Here is a 15584-nt window from a genome sequence, read left to right as displayed (position 1 = left end):
TGGTGCTCTCTGAGCTTGGTTGCTTGCTTGCAGACATGCACTGATGATGTTAGCTGGTCGGGTCATGAAACGTCTGCAAGCAAACAACCAAGCTCAGAGAGCACCAAGGACTCCACAGTTCAGACCCGAGTTACCTATTTTCTCTTCTATTGTAGTGATTCATTCCTGATTTCAGGTCCAACCATGTTCTAGAACAGAGACTTGGCCTTTAGATTCCAGGCCCGGAGCTGGCTTAAATTAATTGTCATCCATGAAGCTTTATTTATAATTCTAATCAATCTGTTGCTGTTCAACATGGCTCCTCAGTGCTGGCTGAGTTTGTGTGCTCCTGCCACAGATAATTTTGCTCTTTTCCTTGATCCCCCTGCAGTTCTGGCCAATGTGAGCAAAAATGGTGATACTGTACTGTAACTGACCATCAGTTAGCCAGGCGAAATGCGGGGGGGGGGGATCCCAGCTGTCTTCAACACAAGAGACAAACTGCAGAGAGAACCAGATGATCAATAAGCAATATTTCCTCTAGGAAAGAAGGTGGGGGGAACATGCAGAGCACGGCTCCTGCAATTCTTTCCAACAGTGGCGGCAGGAGGTATCTGAATTTTCTTCTGTATCATAGAATAAACATGTTGCATCTGTGTGCATGTGGACTTTTTCCCCAAGTCCACAGTTAGGGTATGTGCATATATGTTTCCTGTGCGCATGTGGGTGGGTCTAATCAGGGTACGTGCTTATGTAGTGCTTCTCCGTGTGTACATGCGCTTTTCTCTTTTCTCTTTGTGTTGTGTTTGTGTGTGTGGTGTATACTAAGCACAGAGTGGCAGGGAGTGACAGAGACTTAGAATGGTAATGTTCAACTGCTTCTCCCCTGAGGGTCTTGGGGGATTTTTTCAGAAATATTTTTCTCCACAGCCTCCAGCCTCATCCAGTGCATTTTCAAACTCTTTTTTTTTTTTTTTTTTGCCAGCTTCCCCCTGCCCTAAAAAAAATTGGTCCCATTCTGTTCAGCTTTTTGGCCGTAATTCTGCTGAGTCCTGAGTCCCATTATGTAATTTCTTTCCAACATTCTGTTGAGTTGAAAAGAATAATAAATGGACTCCTCACCATTGCTTTTTTTTTTTTCCTTTTTGCTTTTCAATCATAGCATATAAAAAAAAAAAATCATTGGCTTGACCAGAAAAAGTAGAGGGAGAGAATACACCCAAGTCACTGTGATAACTACCTACAACATCATCTGTGACAACCTCTTAACATTACAAACCAACATCACTGTGATAACTGCCTGTAATATCATCCTGCAAACTCCTGTTTTCTCTGCATAGGCTTCTGTCAATGAAAATGAAATTGTGCAATGTGGGTAAGACGTTTTTCCCAGGAAGCAGATAAAAAGCCGCCCAGAGTCCCCTATTGTGGGGGAGATGGGCGGGGGAGAAATCCAATAAATAAATAAATAAATAAATAAATAAATAAATAAACTTAAATTCTTGATATTGTTCAGACCTGTGGCTACATTCATATGACACCCTGAACTGCAAAATAGCCAGACACATTTTAGCTTAGTCTATGTAAAAACTTAGTCTCTATAGGTAATTTTTGATTTAATGTGTCATGTGGATCTTGAATATTGGGTTAATTGAGTAAAGAATTGTTTAACTGCAAGTATGTCCTGTGATGCAACTTATAGTTTACTCCTTACAGTTTGTACTGTAGAGTTTTATGATAAAAACTGAAAATTTGCTTAATAGATAGAAACTGTGTTGGAAAATAACATAGTCCAAAGAAAACCTTTGATACAGTTAAGTCATAATATACTGCCCAGTCCTATTGTAATCACAGTGAGAGATTAAGAATCAGGAGAAGTGTGTGTGTGTGTTAAAAGTTACATAGAGAAATGAGCCCATTCAGTCCTGCACAATACATTACTAACATTAACCTGTTATCTCTGCTTCCTTCCAAAAAGGAGAAAGGTGTGGAGGACAGGAACTGAGGAAAGAATGATTTGGAAGAAAGGTCACCCGGGACCTGATAAGAAAAGCTGTACTATACTGTGTTTTAGAAAAGTAAGCAAACCAAGATGAGTGGGGAGAAAGACCAGTGGAAGCTAGTGAAAAAGAAGTGGAAAAGTGCAGACAGTTCTTTACTGTGTAGAGCTGGAGGTAGAAAAGATGTAGGAAGATGACAAGAAAATGGAGAATCCCAAAGCCAAGAGGATCCCATTCAGAGTTAGGAAAGTTACATGCCATTGGATATATGCAATGTAGCTTTGGAATTTGGGAGAGAAGGAAAAAGACTGCAGGCTGCGAAATCCAAGAAGAATGGGGAATAGAGTGCCTCAAGGGCAATAGCAAATAATTTATTGACTACCAGCCCAATGTGTTTCAGGCAGATCTAATCAACATGTTTTAGCTGGTAAGCACAGTGCCCATAAAAAGGACCTGCCCTCTTTTGGGGAGAATTTTGGGGCAAGATCCAAGGGAAATCAAAGAAAGGGTCGTTTGCTGAATGGGGCTTTGTGAGACAAGGACTCTTTCCTAAATGATTCAGCAGGTCTTCCTGCTCCCTAGATTTATGGTCATCCAAGAGCCATCTCACACGGCAAGGGCAGCAATCGGGGCATTTTCCATAGGAGTCCTGAAACTCCCTACTTAGGGAACTAAATTGCTTCCACTTTGGCCCAGCAGGTGGGCTGTAAAACTTCTTTTGTTTCATTTAATTTGTTTTTAAAGCCAGCTCTTTGTTTTGATATTTTAAGATTGTTCTGTTCTGCTTTAAATTGGTAGTTTTGAGATGGTTTTTAAAATTGTATATGGCCTTGGGGGATGAAAGGCAATTAAAATATTTTATTCACTACTTTTTATTTGTCTCAGTCCTGCTCTCTTCATTTATTGCTGTTATAAACCTTTACTTGGTTTTCTCTTGTATTAGCCAAACTTAAAGATCTGCATGTCCAGCTCTACAGACTAGATACCCTTAAGTTACCAAAAATAAAACCCAAAGCAAAACCCAGCATCAACCTCAAGTGCTGCTTGCAGTGTTTAAACTCAGGGCCCTGGGAGATTTGTCTCAAGGTTGAATGATGTCAGGGTTCAGGACCTGCCCACCCTCCTTCCCTCCCTTTCTTGTCTTTCTCTCCATATGGAGCCACTTTCTCATGGAAAGAGAAAAATGGAGCAAGCGCTCATCCTTCCTTAGCAGGTCAAGAAGTCCTCCAGAGCCATCTTCACTCCCCCATTATGTTTTGAAAGGTTGGGTGTGGATAAACCCTTGAGGAATGCATGGCCCCAGCTTTTGAGTTGTTGAAGCTTCATTCATCCTTTATCTTTCCCATTTAAAAAAAAAAAAAGATGAATGAAATTTCCAGGAACGGATGCTTCAAGAATTTTCTGGTACTTTTCAGCATGTCTCACTAGGAAGTGATTTCGCTGTGAAGGCAGAGTAAAGCCCTGGGAAAGGCGCTCCCTGCACCTTAAAAGGGCTTATGATTGGGGAGGTGGTGATTTGGATGAAGGCCTGTGGACACAGAGTGGAGCCTGGTGGGTCACAGTCAGCCCACAGGCTGGAGGTTCTCCATTCCTGGCTTAGGCATTATATTGTCTTTGACCCACTGAACTCTTGTGGATTGTGACAGCATCCTTTTGATACCCATTGAACTAGGTCTGATGAATGATGAAACACCATATGCACAACGACACAAATAGCAGAAAGGCATAGAAGGTACAGTGAGTTATACATGGAGCAACCTGTTATTAGTCTAAACTGCTAGTGGGGCCATGCTTTGCAGCTCTTAGTATCACAGGATGCTGCCGGTAACCTGTGTTTCCTTCTCAGTAGACCTTAGCTCAGCTGTAATTAGCACCAACCGAAGCAGACATACACATGAGACTAATAACCCAGGGTAGGAGATGGGGGCATATATAGATTCAGTTTCTCAAGTTTGGCTCGCACTTCAAGGATTTAACTTTTCCTCCTCAGCTGCTACCATGACTTTCAGCTTTGGTCAATTGCAATCTCTCTGCGAGTTGCTTGTCAGCTAGTTTTGTGGCATTTTGATTGCTCTTATATGCAAGAACACCTGTTGAGTTCATTTGTAGATATACTTAAAATGCCATAAAAGCAGGGAATAAATCATGGCAGTAGATTATTAGGGAAAAAATAATATTCATCTATTTTTCTTTGCTTGTGAAGTTTCTTGAGAAGGCTAGAAATGGGCTTTTTTGGGGCTGGCTTGGAGCTTCCACTCCACTGTGAGTATCCACAAAGGGTCCCATTTGAGGGGCAACAGCAGTTTGTGGGCTTTGTGCTGCATTGTTCTGAAGAGATGCTACCACTGCTGCTCTTAGTTGGGATGGGTAGCAGACCCACTAGAAAGTCTGTGTTGGGGCTGTGAGCAGAAGGGGTAGAAGAAGGAAGAGCTTGCCCCATGGATTTCTGGCTGATTTGTTGGCTGTTGAACAAGTAAGGATAAAGGACCAGAAGGGGCTTTAGTCTGAGAAGAATGTCACTGTTATGGATTAACTCAATGAATTGGGTTTTTCATTTAAGACATTTTTGGACAAAATCCCCAAGTTATTTATTTAGTAGATGGAGCTATAGCCCCAAGAAAAGAAAGCGTCTGCATTTCCAGTTAATTTATTTTGTTCCTTAGACAAAATAAAGCAATTACCTTGCCCATGTACAAGTATGTTTATATACGAACTTGTGAACAATATTAGTGTGTGTAATGCTTCACAGGATTATTCAAATCCACTAGAATTTGAATAATCACATTTACTTCTATATTACAACCAGTTTTGGGGCAAAACTGAAGAAAATTCTTGACAATTGGATTTAAGAAATTCAACTTATTGAGGATACTTCTTAATGATATGTGATAATTCATAGTCTCAGTAATTTTTCCTCCACATTATTAGTGAATTAGAGTATTTAAGTGAAAATAAGTTTCTGTTCTGACAAAATATGTGTCAGATAGTGCCCTCAACCTCAAAGATAACTAGTATTTAGGACAGGACACTTTTAGCTAGGAAATAAAATTTATTTTAATAAACTGAACAGTCCAATTCTATACTTGCTTTTGAGAAATAGGTTCTCCTGATCTTCAAAATCCTAAGTGACTGTGCGTATTCATAAATGCCAATACTTGGGTTAACTAGAGGAGAAAAAAGTATCCATTCATATGGAGAAGTTTCAATGCTTTTTAGAGAGTGGCAATTACAGATAAGCTTAACTCAGAGGAGTAGCCCTATTGTAAAAAACAACAAGATGGATTATGTTTTGTATCCCATTATATGCTTTCATATTATTCTTGTGAGCACAGTCACAACCACTCAACCCATTTGCAATGTCCTAGTCCATGCAGAGATTTGTTTTTTGGGTTTTTTTGGTCTTACCTTTGCTGTCCAGCTTTTTCAAAATCAGAGATAGAAGAACGTGGTGGTGCCTTCAGCCAATCCAATTTCCCAACACATTCAATTTCTCCGTAGTTTGCTTAACAATGACACTTCCTGTAATTCATATCCTTGGTGGGCTCTTTCTTTTGAATATGAAAGAGAGCTGTGATTGTAAAAATTGAAGGAGGCAAACCTTTCTCTGCCAAGATCTGCTCAAATAGGTAAAAGGAACTGAACAAGAAATCCAAAGTCAGTAAAACACACTTAAATATATCTTAGGCAAGGAGAAACCAAGTGTGGAGAATGGTGAGGAAGAAGCAAACATACGTATTGGAATAACCATGCAGTGTCAAGTAACAGGCAGGCACTCATGGGCTATTTTTACATCCAGCTTGGCTACTGGCAGTGCTTCAAACAAAACCGAGTGATAGAATATAAGGTTCAGTGATTGGCCAGATCCCAGCGGTGATTCAGATTATAAGCCCCTGCATTTTCATACCATTAGCCGGAGCTTGAAAATGTTTGTACGAAAGTCATCATTAAAAATAATAACCAAAGATATGCCCATGAGTTATACACATGATTGTCTTCATGGTGACGTTTCATAAATAGCACATTTCATCACCGGGGCTGGACAGATGCATTTCGTGCTTTTTCTCCAAGGTCCTCCCTGCCCTGGGAGCCAATAGAAGCAAAACCGTCAATGACATAGACAAGTAAACACCAAGGTTCCAATTTTAATAGTATAATAAAATATTAGGTAATCAGCAGATAAGAATGCGTCACCGAGTCCTGCTTTGTTATCAAAAGTACTGGAGGAGACTTGTATTGAGATACACAAATACGGAAGCTACGAATTGGGGGAAGGGGGCAAAAAGGAACCCCACACCCATCTGAGTTTGGGCTGCAGCAATAAGGGACAGTCTTATACAAGATTATATGACCTTGCTCCAGTTCTATAATATTTGTCATGGGCACTGCCTCTAGAGTTCCCTGCTACGTGCTACAGAACAACATGAAGAAAAATAACACTATGAAATGGGGTCCAGCAGCATCAAAAATTCAAAACGTTTAATGCAGCAGACATGATATCTTTTCATTTGAAAACAAAAGCCTGTGTTTTCATGAGTTGTTTTGTTTAAAACAGCCGATTCAGCCAAAATCATTAATGTACAAGAATGCAGAATCAGCAGATACCCATGGGCAGTGTTATCTTATAGGCCAAGGGTGTCAGAATGGCTGACCGAATCTTTGCATGTTCAGAATTACACTCCAGCAAGTGGAGTCTAGTTCTGAAAGCAAATGAGAAGAACTTAACTGTTCCCCTTCCTTGTTTTTACAGCAACTCCATTATTCACCTTAGTACAGAGGTATCAGATGAAACTGATGGAACAAAGATTCTGCTTATCACCAAAATACCCTTTTGAGGTCCAGAAGAACCAAGAGAACATTCCCAGAGCACAGAGGCCAAATGACTCCATGGATGCCATTGCAAGTGGATTTTCCACATGTGTTGAATACTAAGCCACTCTTTCTAAGATGTCCATCCCTCCATGTCCATCTAGTGGGGATGTCAACTGCTACGGGATGGGGACATTTGAAACTTAATACATATTCATCCTAAGCCTTGCAGTAGATGCCATTGTATGATTCAATTTAATTTTATATTTGACTTTAATTTTATATTTGACATATAATGCTTTTCTAGCTACATGGTGTTTAAAAATAAAATACGGCTACAGTATTGTACTGCAGCACTAAATGTTCCAGTGTGTATTATTGCATTATGGTGCATATACAACTGCATTATATATACATTATATACGCAACTGCATTACAACTATAAAAATAGTTCAGGCTAATGGCTACTCTAGCAATTTGGGCAGCAAATATTTTCATTTTTAAAAAAATATATTTCAGCATTATGATATTTTTAAAAAGAGCAAAAATATAATGCCAGATTAATGGTTTATTATATAAAATGAATGGGACACCAAAATGGTGCATAAAACAATGGTGGCTATTTACGTTTGGCCTCCTCAGTGTTATATATTATTCTCTGTCTATATGCCTTTAATGAATTGCAACCTCCCACAAGACCCTCTGAATTGCAAATGGACTGTAAATAAATAGTCTGTTGATAGTGATGTCAGAATATGGGTTCTGGTCACCTGCAGTCCAATAGGGCTGAACGGACTACTGGAGGGGCAGCATAAATGTCCCTGCCTCTTTATGCAAGAAGAAGAGACTGATCCCCACCCATCCCCAGATGGAGAAAGTGATTCTGCTGACTAGGCAAGAAGGTAGTGTGGGGAAAAGGCCTGATTCCACAAACTCCCCTTCCCCATTTTACATTATTTTATTTATTTTGTTAAGACATGCATTTCTACTCCACCACAATCAAAATGACTCTCAGTGGCTCACAGAGAATTTTTCACGGGTGGGGTGAAAATGTATTTGGTTCTGAATCCCTGAAGAGTATTACCATCATCCTGAAGCCCCGAGAACTGTTTCAGAATTGTCAGTCCCATCAGTTTGGTTCAGCAAAATCAGGGAAAGCATGACTGGGACTGAAATGGAAATATGCAACTTCATCATTATCACCCACCCCCCACCCTCTAGCAAGGAATGTTTTGCACTCTCTGGCCATCTCTCAGGTGCATAACTTACACAGGAAAATGTGGTGCTGGAACATTAGCAGAGGCTCCCAGAACAGAGAATGGACGAGTCTGTAATGGCCTGACCAGTTCTGGAAAGGTCATCTGAAGGCAGAATTCTTTGTTCTGCACTGGAGGGCTGATGCAAGACTTATAATCTATATCTATACTCCTGAGCAGGCTTGTGCAAAGGGATCAGGGGCAGCCTGTGACATCACTGAGAATCTTCATTTTGACAGCCATGATAACAGTACTTTTCAGCTCTTAAGAGGATAAAGACTTCCTTGGGAAATACTGTGACAGATGACAGACTCAACACATTTATCATACTGTTGATTGAGAAATGGAGGGCTTAAGTAATCCCAGACTTCAGTCAAGGTGCCATTGTACTGTTTGCAAGACCAAAAGAACATTGGTTACTTTTCTGTACAGATCAAGAGAAGATACAGTATTACTCTAAGCATTTTAAAAGCATCAAAAAAGCTTTGCTTCTCTCAGCCTCAGTCATGGGCATCCCACAAGCCATTACATTGTGAACATGACCTAAGCATCGTTTTAAAGACTTAATGAGAAACTATCAGTGCCCCTCAAAGCAACTGGACCAACAAGCAATGTGCTTTTTCCATGCCACTGCCTTTACTGGAACAACTAGTCAGGTACACCTTTCAAAGCCACTGAGATCTAGCACTTTTCACAGACTATTCTGTCTTGAGCTTGTTCCCAAGAGTTGTTCATGAAAATGTAGTCAACAAGAAGTTCAGGATCTTATTTTAGAATTATCCCCATGATGTAAGAGGCAAGCCAAAAGAGGGGTCAAGAGCTGGTCCTGAATCAAGCCAAGGAAGGTCTATCCTGTTCCCATCACCAAGAGCAAAGATAAGATAACAAGCAATGAAGATGATTCTTTCACAGCTAAGGCCATTAGGAGCCATTAGGAGTCTTCAGTGCCACTCCTCTTGTTACCCAATGGTTTAGAAAGTAAATTACTCCCACTATAATGACACTGGCAATACTGTAATTTCATAGTAGGTTTGTTTATTTTATAATTTACATTTCTAAAGTCATCCAACTTCTTGACATCTCTGAGTGGCATACAAATTTAAAGCCAAAGAAATAGAGCCCGAGAAGATAAAAAAAGGAAGATGGTCATCCCAGTGGAGCAGACATACAAGTCCTCCCAAAGGGACCCCGTTTCCCACACTAGCCCAGAGTCTGAAGAAAGAACCCGGTCTTCAAGACTCACTGAAAAGAAAACAGGGTTGGTTCAAATGTCTGGGGACACTCTTTCAAAAGACAGGCACTGTGACATAGAAGGCATGCTTCCTGGGTCCCATCAGGTGATGTTTAATGGATGGGATCCAGATCATGCTGACTCTTTGTCATCTTCCAGGTTGTGCAGAAACAACAAGACAGAGATCGTCCCTCAAATAATAGGCCCTATGACATTTAGAGTTTTGTAAGTGATAATCTACCATGAATTGCACCCAGGAGCCTATTGTGTAGTTTGCAAAGCAGAGGCATTACATGGGCATACCATAGCGTGCCCCTAAATCACCACTTTCTGGACCAGCTGAAGCTTCAAAATGGTCTTCAAGGGCAGCCCCACATAGAGCACGTTGCAGTCATTCGTATATGAAATAACCAAGACATGAGTGATTGTGAGATTCCAGCCCCCCTCCCCCCTCCCCCCAGTTCAAGAATAGATGTAATTGGCACACAAGATGAATCTGTGTAAAGGCCTTTCTGGCTACAGTTGCCCCCTGCTCTTTGAATAGGAGGTAAGAGCCTAGGAAGACTCACCCCCGCCCCCCCAAATTGTGACCAGTTCTTTCTGGGGAAAAGCAACCCCATTCAGAACTACAGCTGGCAAGTCTTAAGCTCTGTTTTTCTCCATCCAGACCCCACAACCTCCAGGCTCTGGAACAAGATCTTGACAGTATCAGTTGGTCGGCCAGGAGTCGAAATATACAGTTGAGCATCAGCGTACTGATGATACCTGACCCCATGCCAACAGATGACCTCATTCCACAGCTAAACAGGAGGGGTAAACGCTGAAGTAGAACCTTTCTCAGCCTTAATTCAAATGCTCCAGGAACACAGCCATCTTCAAATAATTCCCACTCAGTGGCACAGAATTCTAGATCTGGCTGAAGGACCAATTAAGAGGCTGAAAATGAAATAGCACCCTGTCTTAGGGGGACTAGGCAGATAGAGATTCAGGCCCAAAGGGGAAATGTTCAGCTAAGAAACAGATCTCATCTGGAATAAAGGAATATTCATTAGGAAGGGTTCTTCACAGACAGCCAGTAATGCTTCAGCTGGAGCTTGGACGTGGTCCACAAGGCTCTGCTTCTTCCAGCAGTCATTGCCGAAGGCTATATCTGTAAACCACCTCCTGACCTTGCTTGCGTATTTGATAGCAGAGTTATTCCCCTGAATTCCTGGGTGCTTAACTTCTGGACTGTTCCTGGAATTTGTTTGGGTTCTGTTTATCTTTCTCTTTACTGGAACATTTACAACAAACCCTGGCTTGTTTTAAGACAATGACCCTGATCAATGGTTTATGTTATGTAGGACAGACTGCAACATTTTGAGTTTGTTGAGACTTTTATTGAGCTGGTTGATACAAAAGGAGGAAAGAAAGATCAAAATATAGGTGAGGACTTTAGCCAGATGGATGCAAATTAGAGTGACTTTCAGCATACAGTATATTTATCTATAGGAGTTTAGGGTGTCAGATTAAATCTAGCATAATATAAGTTTCTTTAAAGTCAACATGAATGCATCATAATACACAGACTATTGGCCTGGAAGATAGCAGAAGTAAAGAACAAAATGATGACCTTTATATAATTGTAAGTAATATACCAGGCAAAAATCAAAGCCAAACCATGTTATTGATAGTTCAAGAAAATGAAATCCTTAAACTCTCATGCAGATTCCCATTAGATCAAAGTAAATCTTGTGTTATTTCTCATAATCCAAACTCAGACTTGTTGGACTGTAATTTTTCCCTATGGAAAATAATCAGTCATAATGGGCAACAGTTAAGAAACTTTTTGTGTCTCTGTGTTTGTATGTGTGCCTTTGAGCCAGTGTCCCTGCAGTTTTCTTGGCAAGATTTCAGAAGTGGTTTGCCCTTGCCTCCTTCCTAGGGCTGAGAGAGAGGACTGGCCCAAAGTCACCCAGCTGGCTTCATGCCTAAGGCAGGACTAGAACTCACGGTTACCCAGTTTCTAGCCAGATGCCTTAACCACTACACCAAATTGGCTCTTATACTGAATACCGAAGACATTTTTCTAGAAAATGTACGTACCACCTTTTAACCCAAAAGATTGAGTGTCCTGATGTGTTGTGCATGCATGCTACAAAGTAGCAATGCACCCAGGAGTTTTAAAATTACAGAAGAAATGAAACACTTGTTTTCATTTTGGAAACCATCTTATACTATGTGGTAAAAATCTTTTAAAATAAGTGAATTGAACTTTTATTCTAAGCCATAGATGCTTTCTTCATGGAAAATCCCATTAAAAGCCAGCTGCAGACAAATGTAACAGTAATAGTTTATACAGGTTTCAAACACTACTTCTGCTTTCCTACCGCCTTAAACTGCACCTGGTGACAGTCAAGCTATAATTGGAGCCAAATACGTTGGATATTTTCCCAGGATCCACTCGTCAAGCAAACACTGCGCAGATTGTCATGATGGACATACACATCTGTGTTCTAGTGAGAGGCAGGCAGCCATTACTAGCAACTTTGCAAAAAGTCTACTGTTATGGCAAGGACAAGCTACTACCAGTCCCCACTCCAGCCATTCTGCTCTAGAATGTAGAATAATAAGTCAGGCAGGCACCATTTCATGCCAAATCTGTTCCTTTCTAAGCAGCTATTGATTACTTTTAGAACTATATGAAGTCTCCCAAAAGAAGGCTAAGTCTGTCCTGTAAGATGACCTTGTGAAATGAGCAGAAAGTTTCTGCTCTCATCTGCACATCAGAAAAGGTATGCTGGGTAGAAAGAAGTAGAAAGCAACAATTACTTCCAATGATCTGGACACTGTATTTCTATTAATGCACTCCAAGGTTTTATTTGCTTTTTTAAAACAGCTGCATCACACTGTAGCTCATGTTTAACTTGTGGTCAACAAGGATACTGAGATCCTTTCATGGGTACTATTCCCACATTAGATCGCCCCAATTCTACAGTCTGCATTTAATTTTTCCTACCCAGATGCAGACCTATACATCTCTTTCTTCCACGGTACCAATTACCATCACTTCTGCAACCAATTCCTCTATGTTGGTGAGGGTTAGATCCAAAATAGCAGACCCCTTGGATATTTCTTCCACATTCTGACAAATGGTCATCAAGAGGACAAAACTTTGACTCTTGCCAGAATTAAGTTTTAGCAGATGTCAGAATAATTGAAGTCTTCCATTATTGCTATCACATGCCTCTTTGAAAGACTGGTCTTCTGATGCAGAAAATCCTCATCTGTATCTTCTGTCTGCCTAGGCCATCTATGACAGACTCCCACAATAGAATCATTTTTTTTTCCTCCTATTATTCTTACCCAAACACTATCAATAAGATGTCTATTCTCTGATTTCTGATTTTCTGTATATATTTTTCTTTACACACAATGCAAATCCCCAATCTTTCTGGGACTGATGAAACAACTACGAGTGCTCCCAGTTCCTTCACTTTTCCTGCCCAAAGCACTGTAGTCTCTGGATGTTCTTTCAAGATATTCTGGCCATAATATTTGTCTCCACATGAATCCATAATGACATGTCTGTTCTTTCTCAAGGTGTTTCTTGGGTTTCTTTGCTCCATGGCCACAAAACACTCCACAGCGTTCTGTGGCCAGATTTTATCAGATGGCCACAGGGAGAACCTGAGCCATGCTACACCAAGCACTTCCTGAATGTCTTGCTCTTTGGGTTACAATGCTTCTACATGTTTCCTTCTGTCTTTTTTTTTTTTTTTTCCTGTTCCTGATGCTCTTTTCACTTCTCTGCACCTTCTGGAGAGCTTCAGCTGTCCTATCCAGGAAATTCTCATTTTTCCTAGTGCATTGCAGCAGAGGAACCTGCTCCTCACTTTCTTTTCCAATAAGGACACACTTTTGTACAGGGAGGAAGACACAACCTACAGATCATGACCATGCTTTTCTCACTGTCCATGTCCTTGGATCTTTCTCCCATGCCAAGCTCCCAACAAAACTTCCCTGTTTTCTCACTCTGGTCATAAACTCCTGGAAGTTGCCTCTCTGGTGAGGACTAACCTGGTCTGGAAGAAGAACAACAGCAACAGAGAAAAAAAGGAAAAACAGTGCCTCTCCCACCACCCTCCTTTGCCAAAGTCATTTTCTCTCCCTGTTTGTTTAGCCTTTGGAAACTGGATTCCTCTGGAAACTTAGCCTCTGGAAACCGGATTCCTTAGATGTCTCCTTATGCAGCCTCAACGAGGTCAGCAAGAACAGTGTTCCCATTACAAATGACAGCACCTGGGAAACTATCTGCAGCCAATCCGCAGCATTCAGGGTTTGGGTGTTAGTGCAAGTCACGTGTAGTCATCATAACTAGTACTACTCTTCATAAATCTGTCAAATTTCCTTTTAAAACCATCCTGGTTTGTTTTCAAATGGCAAATTCTACATGTTATCTTTGCGTTGTGCAAAAAGTTATATATTTTTATCAGTCCTGGTTCTCTCTCCCATTTCACTGAATGACCTGCACTGTAATATTTTCAGAGAAGGAAGAAAACCTTACTTGTTTCCTTCATACTGTAATAATTTTATATACATTTATCTTGTCTCTGCACAATTTTTTTAAAACTAAAAATACCAAACCTTGTAATCCCCATCATAGAAAAGATTCTGGCGTTCTTTTATTATTTTGATTCCTCCTCCTCAGTGTCCCCCAGGTATTTGGTAGAAATTAGAGGTAGAAACTAGAATTATCCACAATACCTTAAGGGTGGCTGTAGGACATATGGATGATTTTGAAGAAGTTGCGTCACCTCATAAAGATAAACGTAACAAATGAAATTAATTAAAATGAATCTAAAGTCACCACGTGAACTAATCTTTTTAAATCTTGCCCATACAGCTGATCATGTTACTGTAACGTAGGGTGCCATATTTGAACTTTTCAGACCAAGACTCTGGAGAGTTTTTTTTTTTCCCCCCTGGTATTAAGTCATGTTAAATTACTGAGTTTTATGTACAGGTAGTCCTCACTTACTGACAACTTGTTCAGCAACTATTTGAAGATGAGAAAGGGCTGAACAAGTGGTACTTATGACCAGTCCTTGAAGTTCTAGCCGTCGCAGCATTCTTGTGGTCATGTGACAGCCATTGATCCCCATGACTTCCATGAATTGGTCCAGCCCTTTTTTGAAGCCAACCAGGTTGGTAGTCAGCACTACATCTCGTGGTAGCAAGTTCCAAAATTTAATTAGACATTGTGTGTCCTGATTCATCCAGGATTCAACATATCTTTTTTCCTAATACCTCTTATTTAAAACTACTTGACTCTCCATGAAGCCACCATGAGTTAAGCTGAACTGGAGAGAGACCTGACTTTATTAATAATATGTAAGAAGTAATTACAATTTTTGCAAAATAATCTCTCTTTAAAAGCACTATTTTGGAGAAGGAAGAGTGCTTCAAAATAATTTTTTCCTGGAATAATCAGCAGTTTCAATATTTCTTCTAAATCTGAGATTGGTGTAATAAGCATCTTAGGCAACTTAACTTCAGAAACATCCTGGCATAGAGAACTACAGGAATAACCTTGGAGAAAGAATGCCGAGGCTGTTAGCAAAACATGAATTAAATCTGGGAAAAGGAAGTGTTGCCTTGCCTAGACTCCCTCTGGTATATTTGGGGAAATGCTGTCAAGCTTTCAAGATTCTACAAACTATATCAAGAAAGTAGAGATCTGGTATTTTTTGTGGAATCTGTCTCCTGCCCTGGCCTCCCTGCCCCCAGTGCTGCCACCAACCTACCTGAACTTTGGCACCTTTCTAAATGGTGCCAGCCACCATTTTATTTTCTGTGGCATCAACATGGGTTATATGAGAGCCAGAAGCATTTCTGTAACAAAAGCTTCTGTTGTGCTGAGACAGACCAGCTTCCCCTTCATTTATTTAAAAGAATATAAAAACAATAAAGGAAGATGAAACAGGAAGCATGGTGGGAACCACCTGTAATGTTTAAGGCACCGTGTAGCTTGCACACAAAATATGCATACATACACTCAGATCATAGACCAATGAATGAGCAGTGGCCCAAAGATCAGAATGAATGACTTAACAATAAATACATTGATAAATAAAAAATAAATCTTTAAATTTTTATTGCTGCTGGCTAACACAGCTACATTTCTGGAATAATTTATGTTGACAAATCAGGAGGAGGAGGAGTAAGGAGAAGAAGAAAAAGAAGAGGGAGGAGGAGGGGGAGGAAGAATAAAGTTTAATGCTTTGGAGCATGAAGGAGATTCCATTCAGTTTTCAGTCCATACAGTGCTTT

General features: G+C 40.4%; 1 protein-coding gene across 4 annotated transcripts in view; it reads right to left on the bottom strand.

The window, feature by feature from the left end:
* Positions 1-6720, bottom strand: part of CUNH10orf71 (chromosome unknown C10orf71 homolog) — a 52196-nt gene extending 45476 nt beyond the window's left edge. For all 4 annotated transcript variants that reach the window (XM_088139405.1, XM_088139408.1, XM_088139406.1 and 1 more), the window contains exon 1: positions 5385-6720. The gene's annotated coding sequence lies outside the window, so the exon portion shown is untranslated. The remainder of the gene's footprint in view (positions 1-5384) is intronic.
* Positions 6721-15584: the final 8864 nt, after the last annotated feature.

The sequence above is a fragment of the Python bivittatus genome, unplaced genomic scaffold, assembly GCF_059951505.1.
Source record: "Python bivittatus isolate LINGU-HERP-01145 unplaced genomic scaffold, Pbiv_v1 ctg000210_np1212, whole genome shotgun sequence".
Lineage (NCBI taxonomy): Eukaryota > Metazoa > Chordata > Lepidosauria > Squamata > Pythonidae > Python > Python bivittatus.
This window is presented reverse-complemented; position numbering and strand designations above follow the sequence as displayed.